The sequence below is a fragment of the Somniosus microcephalus genome, chromosome 1, assembly GCF_052327205.1.
Source record: "Somniosus microcephalus isolate GS21.2 chromosome 1, FLI_Smic_1.0, whole genome shotgun sequence".
Taxonomy (NCBI): Eukaryota; Metazoa; Chordata; class Chondrichthyes; order Squaliformes; family Somniosidae; genus Somniosus; species Somniosus microcephalus.
Genome location: NC_140987.1, coordinates 125034269 through 125047733, shown reverse-complemented (window position 1 = coordinate 125047733; position 13465 = coordinate 125034269).

Genomic DNA, 13465 nt, shown 5'->3' with positions numbered 1-13465 from the left:
GAATCAGAGGCAGGAATGCTGCCACTAAGCCAAGGGATTGCTCCTATATCTTCATTAATGTTTCTAAATGTGAGCAGAAGTAACGACTTAGAAAAATAAGAAAGTATTAAGAAAATATCTTTGGTCTCCTTCACTTAAAGTGTTGCATGTGTTGCCCTGACAATATTACAATCTCCTTCTAGGGGATGTTATCAAATGTATTACTGATTCTTTTTTTCTGGAGACAAATGTAAACAAATAGGCCTAGAAATTCAGTTGTTAGCGCCAGCCGCTAGTGCCTTAGGAGGAGGAGAAGTGGGGCGCGAAGCGGATAGCGCCCGGGCGCGGCGCGATCTGCCCCCTCGCGAACTTCAGTCAAGATTTAGCGGCGGCGCAAAACCGCAGTGCCCGCTCAGCTGCACGCGCAGATCCTGACGTCATTTGATGGTGCAACGCCCTTGGTGCGCCCCGAACCGGAACTTCAGTGGCGCCCCCCTTCTGTGCGCCTGGCGCCCCCAGTGACTGGTTGAGTGGAACGGTTCTCAGTCGCTGTGGGGCGCGGGGGCGCTATTTAAAGGGGACTCTTCCTGCATTCTTTGTGGCAGCCATTTTGTTCCACTCCTTCTGTGTGAGAGAGAGAGATTTGGAGAGAGACAAAGGGAGAGAGCTTTCTGCTTTGACTCAACGCTCGCACAGGTACTTCTGGCTTCAGGCCAGAGCTGTGCACTTGGAATTAACTTTCAGTGCCATAGCCTTGAGTCGCCACATATAATGAGGGCTGCAATGGGTGGAAACGTTGGGTTTCTGCATTGCATTCAAGGGGCTCAGAGACGCAGAGAGAGAGTGCCAGTCATGGCCAGACGGAGAAGGGCCAACAGGCATCGGCACAGGAGGCCTTACCCACCCAGGGTCTACCGCCAGCAGTTCTCATATCTCAACATGTCTGAGGAGCAGTGTGTTCGGAGGCTGCGATTCAGAAGGGAGGTGGTCACTGAGATCTGCCACCTGCTTCAGACAGATCTGCAGCCACAGCTGAGGAGCAGGACGTCTCTGTCGGTGGCAGTGAAGGTGACAGTGGCTCTCAACTTCTATGCCACCGGCTCCTTCCAATCCGCTACTGGGGACATTGCCAATATCTCCCAGTTCGCGGTACATTGCTGCACCCACCATGTGACAAATGCCCTCTTCAGAAGGAGACGTCAGTACATCTCCTTCCCAATGACCCCGGACAATCAGCAAGAGCGTGCAATGGGATTTGCAAGAATAGAGGGGTTCCCCATGGTCCAGGGCGCCATTGACTGCATGCATGTGGCTTTGCGGGCACCTCTACAAAATGCCGAGGATTACTGCAACCGGAAGGGATACCATTCGCTCAACGTCCAGTTGGTGTGTGACCACAGGCAGCTCATACTAGCTGTCAATGCCTGCTTTCCAGGCAGCAGCCACGATGCCTTCATCCTGCGCCAGACTTCTGTGGCAGACATTTTCGAAGCCCCGGCTCACCCAGGAGGCTGGCTTGTCGGGGACAAGGGCTATCCTTTGTGCACCTGGCTGATGACCCGCTCCGTGCGCCCAGCACCCCTGCTGAAGAACGATACAATGACAGCCATCAAGCGACCAGGAACATAATTGAGCACACAATCAGCGTGCTCAAGCAATGGTTCCGCTGTCTGGACCATTCCGGGGGAGCTCTTCAGTACTCGCCTGAGCGAGTCTCCCATTTCGTTGTAGTGTGCTGCATGCTGCACAACCTGGCTATCCTCGGGACTCAGCCACTGCAAGCAGACATTGGAGGACCATCAGAGGAGGAGGAGGAAGAGGAGGAGCACCAAGACGGGAGGGAGGCACAAAGTGCAAGGGCCGTCCGTCGGCGGATTATTGCAAGTCGGTTCTAAGCCCCCTCTCAGGGAATGGCTTGTGACATTGAAAGAACATGAATGGAGCCGCTCCGCAAACCCTCAGCTGGTCAAGGCAACAAATAATTCAAAGTGCAAACATGGACAATCTGAATAAAGACAATTTTTTATTTTACAAACTCTGTGCCCTTCCCGCGTGACAAACAAATACAGAGAAACCCCCCAAAAAATAGTCAGACACATAACTGGCTCTCACAATCTGGAGAAAATGAAAAAAACAGTTAAACAAAAATAACCCTGATCCTCGGCCTTCATATAAAAAAAAAACACAACATTGTCGGCCTTCATATAAAAAACAAACACAACATTGTCGGCCTTCATATATAAAACAAACACAACATTGTCGGCCTTCATATATAAAACAAACACAACATTGTCGGCCTTCATATAAAAAACAAACACAACATTCTCGGCCTTCATATAAAAAAAAACATTTTGCTACACCTTCTACTTTTTCGCCTGCGAGGGTGATCCGCCTCGCTTGCGCGATTTGCCCCTTCCCACCCTGCAGCTCCTCCTCAATGGGACCCCAGTGGCTGCAGCAAGGCTGGGGGAAGGCTGCTGAGGGTCAGATGGTGAGTCGGCAGATGCCCTTGGGGGACGGCCTGGACCAGCTCTGGGCCTGGAGGGCCCGGCTGCTGACTGCTCCAACTCTGCTTGGGCGGCAGCAGTCTGTCCTACAGGTGGTGGCAGCTGCAGTGGAGGAGTGACAGCGTTGGCAGCAGGAATGCTGCCAAACTGACAGAGCACAGGCACTCCCTGGTCGGCCGATACACTGGCACTCGCACGGGCCAGCACTGAAGCATGCGCAGCAATCTGCTGAAGCACAGACTGCTGGGCTGCTACGGCGCAGCGAGGGCCCCAGTGATTCCTGGCCGATCCAGCGAGGGCAGCAGCAGTTAGTGCCCGTGTGGCCCTGATCTGTGTCTGCATCAGACCAGCCAGTGATTGCATGGCACGATTAAGTACTTGGCTGGAAGCCGCTTGTTCTGCCCCGAAGTCCTGCAGACTCCTGGCCTGTGCTGCCCCGAACTCCTGAACACTCCTTGCCAGTGACTCTATGGAGTCAGGCATCCTTGCCACTGCAGCCATGAGCTCAATGTGCCTGCGCTCAGCCTGGGCGCCCATTTCACCAAGGAGCTGCACCTCCTCTGCGCTCACCATAGCAGGACTGGAGGCCGCACTCACCCTCCGGGGAGAAGGCCGCCGAGCTTCCCCACCCCTCCCACGTTGCTGCAGCCCGCTGGGCCCCGGAGCTTCACTGTCATCAGACCCTTCCCCCCTGCTCCCCTCCAGGGAAGACGTGTCCCCATCATGGCCATGGGCTGCCTTGGCTGAGGGTGGCACTGATGGGCCGGCTTCCTCTTCCTCCTCCTCGAATTCCGAATCAGTCGCAGTGCCAGCTTGAGGGCCCGCCTCCTCACCTGGCGATTCATCATCTGAAAGCAGGGAGGCACAGGAGTTGCCTTAGAGTGAGGACAGGGCGGCAGCAAGGGAGGCATGAGTGCTGCAATGCACTGCATTGGTTCGAGAGTGGCAAAGGATGCTGGTGTGAGGCACAAGTGGAAAGAGAGAGGTCAAAAAGGTGATGACCTTACCATTGCTGTCCAGAACGGGGTCAGCATCTCCAGTGGCGATGGGGCCAATCAGCCAGCCTCCCATTATCCGCTCCACTCGCTGCTCCAGGTCGCTCAGGTCTTTAAGGTCAGGATGGCCTCCCCCAGTCCGTCGCTGCTGCCTCCGATTGTGGGCCAGCTTGCCCTGCAAGAGAAAGGACGGCCTCTGAGTACAGTGTCAAGCCCTGATCTTGCCTGCACTGTCTCCCATGGAGGAATAGCCCTGACAGTGTCAAGCCCTCATCTTGCCTGCACTGTCTCCCATGGTCGAATAGCCCTGACAGTGTGTAAAGTGGTGAATGTGCATGTGATTTTCATGAGAGTCCCATAGCTGTTGGATGAGGGTTGGGCATTGGGGCTTTCAGGACCCTTTGGCCGTAAAGTGAGGTGCCCATGCAGGGATGAAGAGGATACTGGAAAGGGTACTCACCCTGACAACCCGAGTGAGGTCGTTGAACTTTTTTCTGCACTGCATAGGTGTCCTGGGGACCAAACTGTTGGAGGTCACTCTGTTCGCCACCTCCCTCCAGGCTTTTCTGTACTCGCTGGGCAGCGGCCTCCTGCCACTGTCAGGGAAGAGGACAGGTTGCCTGCGCTCCACTGCGCCAACCAGAAGCTTCAGGGCACCCTCGCTGAAGCGCAGCGCTCGCTCCCTGGCCTTCTCCATAGTCGTGGGCGTAGCGTTCTTGAAGCAGCTCTGTTTAGACCTAGATTCAGGGCTGCAGTGTGCAGGGCGTGGGTGCAATCCAAGTCGACCCTCCCCCCTTTAAGAGCTGACCGGTGCCAGTGTGTCTGCCTTCAATCAATAACTCGCCACACCTGTGCTGCGCCCGCCCTCGGTGGTAGCGCCTCGGCTCGCCGGCTTAGCGCCTTATGATAGTCGTGCACCGCCTGCTTTAGCGCAGCAGCAACCTCTTGGGGCAATGCAACTCAATTTCGGCGAAGGTGGCGCTAAGTTGCGCCGGCCACTAAATTTAGCGAACGCCCGGCTGTAACGCCCCAAACGTGGCGATACTGAATTTCTAGGCCATAAAGTCAGAAGAGTAATAAGAGGCCATTTCCCCATCACAGTTCATTCCTCTGGTACATTTTATTTTGAATAACCTAATATTTCTGTCTTTATTGTCTTATTTGATAGATTATTCCAAACATTTGTCACTCTTTCAGTCAAGCAATTTTTCCTGGTATATGTTCTACATTTACTATTCACTATTTTCTATTTATGACCTTCAGTTCTACTTCCTTGGTGTACTTTACAGTAATATTGGAAAATCTTAACTATCATTTAATATTGTGGGTAATTCTTTCTTTCAGACTGCAAAATATAATCTTCTTTCCTTTTGTCCTTTGCACCTGGGATCTGTCTTGTTGCTCTTTTATGTATCCTTTCTAATGCAAATATATATTTTTGACAGCATAGTGACCAAGAGAGAAATCAGGCTGGGGAATTACTCAGAGCTGCTCCCACTTTATCAGAGTTTCATCACAGGGTTTCTGTTGCACCCCCGGCTACTGATCGCCCATCTCCGGCCACCGATCGCCCGAGGCCCGATTTTCAGTTACAATTCGCCAGCAGCTCTGTGCAGCTTGCCGGCTCCATATAAATGAGGCCTGAGGACCAATATCAGGGGTGCCCCGGGCCTCACCATTCAGGTGCAGGGATTGTACCCTGCACCCTCTGTGTGCCAAAAATGGGCGTGTCTGAATTTATAGGCTACTATATTCTTCCCATACCTGACTCTTGTATAGGATTCGCAGCATCTGGATTGCAAATCTGCCTTTCCTTACTCTGTAATAGCAATTGTGCTCATTAACATGCACCTTTGCCTCCCCATTGTTAGTTCAGGTATTTATCTGCTTCCTAACTGCAGATTGCAGGTGAAAATAGAACGACTGCTTTTCCTTTCTCATTGGTTAGGTCACTGTGTGGGAGGTATAGGCCCACAGACTGAGACAGCAAAATCATATGTAAACCAGCAAACGCTGTGACCTAAAATATATAGGCGAGTAGAAAAATGTATGATTGACAATGGGAAGAGGGTGGTCATAAAAGACATTATTTATGGACGGTCCCTTACTCTTTTCAGCCTTATCGATGTCCTTCACTATGGGCCTAGGTCTTTCACCTAGGTTTCTCAATTAACCACTGCTCCAAACCAGCTCCACAGACAATGCTGTCAGCATTAGCTGAAAGTCATAAACAAACAATATTGGCCCAGAACTTGGTGTCGGGGGCTTGCCGTGCGTGCAAGCCCCCGATCTGCACTCACCCTGCGTGTTGACATCTGAAGCCCGGGCCTGCTTGCATTTCCTGTCACAGGCCCGGTTCAGATGTCGGTGCGATGTGCTTACCTGATCCAGCGGCGTAGTTAGTGCGATGTGCCGGCTGGGATCAGGTGAGCACTGTACAACCAATCAGGGGAGGGGAAGGTTCATTCAATTCAATTCAATTCAAATCGCTTTATTGGCATGATGACAAGGTACATCTTATGTTGCCAAAGCATCGATAAACATTCATGGTTGTACACAAAAATACAGATCTATCCATACAGTGTATAAACAGATATATCCCTGAGTGTATAAATATACATTCATATAATTTGTATATACTCTTTTCTTATATTTAGTGGTTGTCCCTCTGTTTATGGCAAGCTGTAACATAGTGTGCCGCTAAGGTTACACAATTTCTCTCTTCCCCTAGTAGGTATGGGAGTTTTTGGTCGTCATTCAAATTTCTGAATTCCGGGCATATTTTTGTGAATTTTGGGTAGAAATTCTCCCTTATGCCCTGATATTTTCTACAAGCTGTGAGGAAGTGCATCTCTGCCTTTGAGTTTGAGAGTAAGAACTGTCAAACTCATGAAAACTACGGGGGCCCAAAACACTATTAAAACTTTAAATAAAAATTTAAAAAACATCCCAATCATTAAATTAAGTATAAATAAGTAAAAAATAATAATTTAAACAATAATTTTTTTTTTTGAAAAAAATAAATTTTTAATAGAAAGGGTCTAAAACTAAACTTACTTTATTGTAGATTCTTTAAAATAATAAACCTGTGGAAAAAAAAATTCTAAATTACACTAAAACACCACTTACCTGTAAAAATAAATACTTACGTGTGCTTTTTACAAGCGTAAAGACTGGAGGCCTTTAGACATGCGCAAATCCCCCAAAACAGAGGAAATCCAAGACGCACGCGCTGCCCCCTACAGCGCACGCGCTAGCCTCTTCACCTCTTGGGTTAGAGGAGAGGAAATGCCGGTTTTCAGCGCATGCGCTGTGCATGCTGAAAACCGGCATTTCCTCCGGCCAGATGCGTGAATACCCCTTCCGTACTCACGCGTTTGGGGAGGAATTACTGCCCCAATGATGTTGAATTTAGCGATTGGCTCTCCAGTAAATGTCTAGGCATTTTAAGGCACTTTTACATTTGGTCCTTCTTTAGTTTGTGATAGATGTTTGTGTGCTGTCATTGCTAAAAGCACCTTTATACAATATCAGTGTATTTGACAGAAGAAAATTGGGTTTTCATCTGTCACCTGAACTCCATAGTGCAAACAACCTTTCTTCTTCATCCAACGGCATTGTACGTCCACTGTGAGCATATGATTCTCCATCAGGTTAAGGTTTTAGTAATGCAAACACAGGGAGCTAATCCCATGCTTTTGCTCTCTGTTATGTGCTGGAATGGTGCGCAGCATCGAAGTAAATCAAAAAATTGAAGCTAGAAATAGCTGCTGCCTTGGGTTTAAAGGTTATTTAACCAAAGGAGTCCGAAGAAGAGGTCAAAAGGAATAAGGCTGCACTCAGGGAAATGGAGAAACAACTGGGGGTGAGTAAGCTAAAAGTAAAGGAATAAATTGAAGATTGTGACAAGGCAAAAGTTATATACAATGCCGATATTCACTAAGCCCCTGCTCCCCAGCCCAAATATAAAATCAGAAATGCATCACGGACATTGTTCTGCTGAAACTGGATGAAGCTATTTGAAATATAAAAACACCTTTTAATATTTGAAATGAATCCCAATAGTGATACTATTTTAGGACGAAGGTATTTATTCCTGTCACATATATTCTAAGATACATGAAGGGGTAGATTTGTGGTGAAGTGCGCAGAGAGAGAAAGTGCATTGCAGAATAGGGAGAGTAGCCCTTTCACCCATTTCCAACTGTGTTGTAATTCTGTGGTCTACTGCATTCTGTGTACTTGAATGCTTGAGCCCATTTTGTGTGTTAGCCTCATTTAGGCTCCAGAATTGCTGCAAAAATATTTAAATTACAACAGGGACTACAATTCAAAAGTACTATGGTGGTGAAGCACTTTGGGACATCCTGAGGTCATGAAAGGTGCTATATAAATGCAAGTTCTTTCTTTGTCATGACTTTTTAAAATGATCATCTAGAGCAATAATGCAGTATCTGTACTGGGTTTGCTCTTTTTTCCTTGGGTGGCTATTTGGAATGGAAGAAAAGAAAGCTTCGTGGGCTTCTAAAATGCAACAGGCACAGTGATGTAATAAAACTCACTACGCACTTGGTTCGAGTATAAAGCAAGGCTTTAATCAACTTGTTTCAAAACATGGAGGTCTAGTTATCTTTCACTAGTTCCTGTTTACAAAATGTCCTGGGAAAGCTGGGCCCACGCCCAAGTATTTATACTCCTTGGACGGCGCCACCAGCTGGCCATCCAGTGTTATTTCATGAGTCTTTCTTCATGGATCATAAGATTCATAACAGAGTGTTGTCTTTGTTTGTCAGTTTTCTTATACTTCCAACATGTTTATTCGTAGCTCCCACCATTCCCTCTTCCCCAGGATCTTCCAATGGAATCATGACTTTCTGTCGATTGAACTTCATTGACAGTCAGAAGGTCCTGATCACCGAGGCCAGAGACATAGCTAAAGACCTGGGACAGGAAATCCTGGTGATCCCGAGGCTGGACAGGGTCAGTATCAGGGTAATGTAGCGGGGCAAGAAAATTTGCCCTAATAACATTGATATAATTGCATGAATCTTCTAAATGGATTCAAAGGGCTTAAAAACGTTGGGCTAAAAATTTGGTTGCATAGTGCCTGTTGTTTGGGCACTATGGATGCCGAATTGGCTCGAAAAAGGCGTATGAGCAGCACACGCACACTTCTGGTATGGGCCACGCCAGACACCATTTTTTTGAGGGCGTTAGTGTCGGCACTGGGAGTGTGCGCTGTAAGTATGCAGAGTAGGCAGATTGTGACGTCAATCAGCTTGTAACGCTGATTTAACGCCAGCACTGCCATTTCTGACCTCAACGCTGAAGCTAACATCCTCTCTTAACCTCGCACAGCTGAACATGTGTTCAGCAGCAGGAAGGAACTCACACCAGCGCGATTGAAAGGGATCATCACCTGTTCACAGGTTAGTTGTTGATTGATTTCTACTAGCTGTTGCTGAGTTTGTAGAAGTGTTTGGTGCTTCCTATACTTCTTTAAAGTCACCTGAACTATACAAGGAGTAGTGTGGCATGTGCTCAAGGACTTGGTACTGACTTGCAAGAGGTCCGCCCAGACCACTTGCTCCCAGACATGGATGCAATAGTTCGTATCCCCCTTGGCCGCAGCATGACAGGGAGAGTGAGCAGAGGTGACACAGAGCAGGACAAGCTGCTAGAAAAGGCAGGAGGAGATGGGGAGAAGGGCGCTCAGCAGGAGGCCATATCCACTCAGGGTCGTCAGGGAGCAATTCTCCTACCTCAACCTCAGCGAGGAACAGTGCATCTCCGTTTTACTCAGGAGGTGTTCACTGAAGTCTGCCACATGCTGCAGGCAGACCTGAAGCATCAGTCCAGGATGAGGACAGCAATGCGAGAGGCTGTAGAAGTGACCGTGGCCTTGAACTTCTTTGTGTTGGGCTCCTTCCAGGCTGGAACAGGCGACGTCTGTAACATCTCCCAGTTCGCCATCCACTCCTATATAAGGGAGGTGAGTGAGGTTCAAGGAGAGTTGAACATATTTAGTTTTCTCTTGCCAGAGAGAAACAGGCGGAGCGAGCACACGGCTTTGCAAGGATAGATGGCTTCCCCATGATGCAGGGTGCCATTGACTGCTTGCGGGTGCTGCATCTCAATTCGGACATATACCGCAACCAAAAGGGATTCCACTCCCCAATGTCCAGCTGGTGTGCGACCATACTCAGCGCATCAGGCAAGTCAATGCTTGGTATCCTGGCAGCAGCCATGATGCTTCCATTCTGCGACAATCCGCTGTACCATCAGCATTTGAGTCACCACAACAAACCAGAGGGTGGCTTTCGGGCACAAGGGCTATCCACTGACCACCTGGCTCATTACTCCACTGCGGAACCTATGTACACGTGGGCAGCGTGCATATGATGAAAGCCATGCTGCCACATGGAATCTGATAGAGCAGACCATTGGCATCCTTTAACAATGCTTCAGCTGCCTGGACTGCTCTGGAGGAGCTCTGCAGAACTCACCAGAGCCCATCTCAAGATTCGTCGTGGTCTGCTGCATGCTCCACAATCTTGTCAACATGAGGGCACGGCCCTTGTCACCAGGCATACAGCGACCAGCTGAGGAAGAGGAGGAGGAGGAAGAGGAGGAGGAGGATGAGGATGAGGAGGAAGAGGAGGAAGCGGAAAGGAAGAAGGCAACCCAGACAGCCCCTTTCTGCCCAGGCTGTCCGTGATTGACTCATCTGACTATGCTACCACACCTTACCTTCCCTCTGTTCCTGACCTTCACAGCATCCTCTTGGCCACAATGCTACAATAAAAGCCATCACAAAACAAACATTCCAAACCAATTTTATGAATCAAACTATTACAATAGTTCATTCAAAAGTCAAGGATAAGGGAGAATGGGGCTGTGAGATGGAGGATTAGGTATGAGCATACTGTCATCATCAATGGTTTCAGCCCCGCCACTGGCCACAGCCTCAGTCATAGCCACTCCAATTATAGTGAGCACCCTCGATCGGGATCAGGATGTGGAGGCGAACCTATCCCCCTCCAGCTAGCTGTTGCTGCCTTTTTAAAAATTGTTCATGGGATGTGGGCATCGCTGGCAAGGCCAGCATTTTTTATTGCCCATCCCTAATTGCCCTTGAGAAAGTGGTGGTGAGCTGCTTCTTGAACCGCTGCAGTCTGTGTGGTGATGGTACTCCCACAGTGCTGTTAGGTAGGGAGTTCCAGGATTTTGACCCAGCGACAATGAAGGATCGGCAATACATTTCCAAGTCAGGATGGTGTGTGACTTGGTGGGGAACATGGAGGTGATGGTGTTCCCATGCACCTGCTGCCCTTGTCCTTCTAGGTGGTAGAGGTTGCGTGTTTGGGATGTGCTGTCGAAGAAGCCTTGGTGAGTTGCTGCAGTGCATCTTGTAGATGGTACACTCTGCAGCAACGGTATGCCAGTGGTGGAGGGAGTGAATGTTTAAGGTGGTGAATGTTTACGGGGTGCCAATCAAGCGAGCTGCTTTGTCCTGGATGGTGTCGAGCTTCTTGAGTGTTGTTGGAGCTGCACTCATCCAGGAAAGTGGAAAGTATTCCATCACACTCCTGACTTGTGCCTTGTAGATGGTGGAAAGGCTTTGGGGAGTCAGGAGATGGGTCAGTCGCTGTAGAATTCCCAGCCTCTTAACTGCTCTTGTAGCCACAGTATTTATGTAGTTGGTTCAGTTAAGTTTCTGGCCAATGGTGACCCTTAGGATGTTGATGGTGGGGGAATTCAGCGATGGTAATGCCGGTGAATGCCTACGATTGTGTGCCACCTTGGCCTGCAAGAGAGAGGGAAGTGTGACGGTGAGCATGGTTTAATGTGTTGGCTGATATGGCTGTCATGGTTGAATAGCTGGCAGTGTGGCAAGCTGTGAGATGTGGGTGTGAGGCTTGCAGCAGTGGTAAATGTATGAGGGTGAGATGGAGCATATGAATGTGAGATATGAATCGTATTTGATAGAAATTGTTGGTAGCTGAGTAATGGGGGTGTGGTGAATTGAGCAGTGTGAGGCTAGTGGTGCAGTTTGTGGGATATGGCATTTGAAGTTGAATTCACTGACCTTGACCACTTGTGAGAGGCCATTAAACTTCTTCCTGCACTGCATCCAAGTCTTCAAGGCTACACTGCTTGCATTGACAGCGACGGCTATCTGCTCCCATTTCCTTCTCAGTGTCTATCTGGAGGGCCTCCTGGCCCCCTGTGGACACAGGACATCTCTTCTCCTGTCCATCTCCTGCACCTGGACCTCAAGTGCTGCATCAGAAAATCTTGGCGCCCTCTATCTTCACCCTTCCTGTAGGACACACACTCCTCTACAACGACTTCCAGTGCCTGCTGCAGTCAGAATGCACCTCCCCTTTAAGAGCTGCAGGCTGGCTTTAAGAGCTGCAGGCTGGCTTTAAGAACTGCGGGCTAGTTTTAATTGGTGCTAGCCTCGCACGAACGTGGGCCCCTTGCTGAGCGTACAGCCACTTTGCAGTGCGGTTAGTGCTGGGATGCACGCCACTATCATTATAATTAGCAGGCAGCACAAAGTTTGTGTGCTGCCTACATTACTTTGAACAGGTGCGGGTTAGTCGCGCATCATGATCCCCGTGCCCATTTTCAGGGGCTATCCAATTTGTAGCCCATTAATTCCTCAGGAACGGATGCTACATACCCAAGGGTGCTAAGTTAGACTAGGAATGAAATCTATGCAATGGTGACAGTTGTCATGAGGGAGTCAATAAATACAGAGGAAGTCCTACAAAGACTTTGAATAAGTCATTGTGCTTTTCAAAAAAGGCAATAAAGCAAATGGGAGTGAGCATAGACCTACAGTGTCAAATGTGGCTCAGTTGGTAGCACACTCGCCTCTGAGTCAGAAGGTTGTGGGACTTGAGCACATAAAGCTAGGCTGACACTCCAGTACAGTGCTGAGAGAGCGCTGTACTGTTGGAGGTGCCGTTTTTCGGATGAGACATTAAACTGAGGCCCCGTCTGCTCTCTCAGGTGGATGTAAAAGATCCTATGGCACTATTTCGAAGAAAAGCAGGGGAGTTATCCTTGGTGTCCTGGCCCATTTTACACCTGTAAAAGTGCGTAACGATTTTGAATTTAGTACCCACTAAATAAATATATTAATACATGGATCCATTTCAAATCCCTATTATATATTTGTATTAATGTATGAAAGAATGTCCTTGTTCATCCTCCTCATTCAATATATTGATTGTTTGTATGTACTGAAAGGAACTGTCTCCCTTTCATTACCAGCAGCTATAATACAGTAGCAGGTGTCTGACTGGCTCTCTCCCTTTTTTGCTGTCACACTGTGCATTTCGAGTCAGGAGATTTTGCATGTCTGTCTCTTAGCTTAAATATTACAGCTTTCTGTTGAAAACCTGTGTTAGACCCTCTAAATTTAAAAAAAAATTCTTTCTAGAATTTTGCAAACTCACTGTGATATATATATTTTTCAAGCAGATATCGAGCCACTTGAAATGGGGTCGATTTTCGTGGAGCCGTCAGGCGGGGTTTCAGGCGTGTGGGGGGGGGGGAAATCCCGATTTTGGGGGTCCCGACACCATCCCGCCCAAAACCCCGCTCCACGCAACTTTCAGAGGCAGCGGGTACCCGCCCCGCACTGGGACCCGCCGACCCTAGGCGGGAAGGGATTAGTGCCAATTAACTGCCTGTTAACAGGTAGTTAACAGGCAGTTTTTAGCCTAATCCCTATTTTGAGGGGTTTCGTGTGGGTTTCCCGATGGCTGCAAACCACGGCAGGTTAGAGCAGGCGGGCCGTCGGGTTGAAGGAGTTGGAGGGGTCGCGATGTCGGCACTCAGGTGAGTGATGGGTGCATGAGTGCAAAGGTAAGTGTGTTGGTGTGTCTAAAGTGTGTAAAGAACTTTTACTTACCTGTACTTACCTTCACAGCCTTTCTTCCTGTAGCCGTCGGGAGTCCATCACTCAGT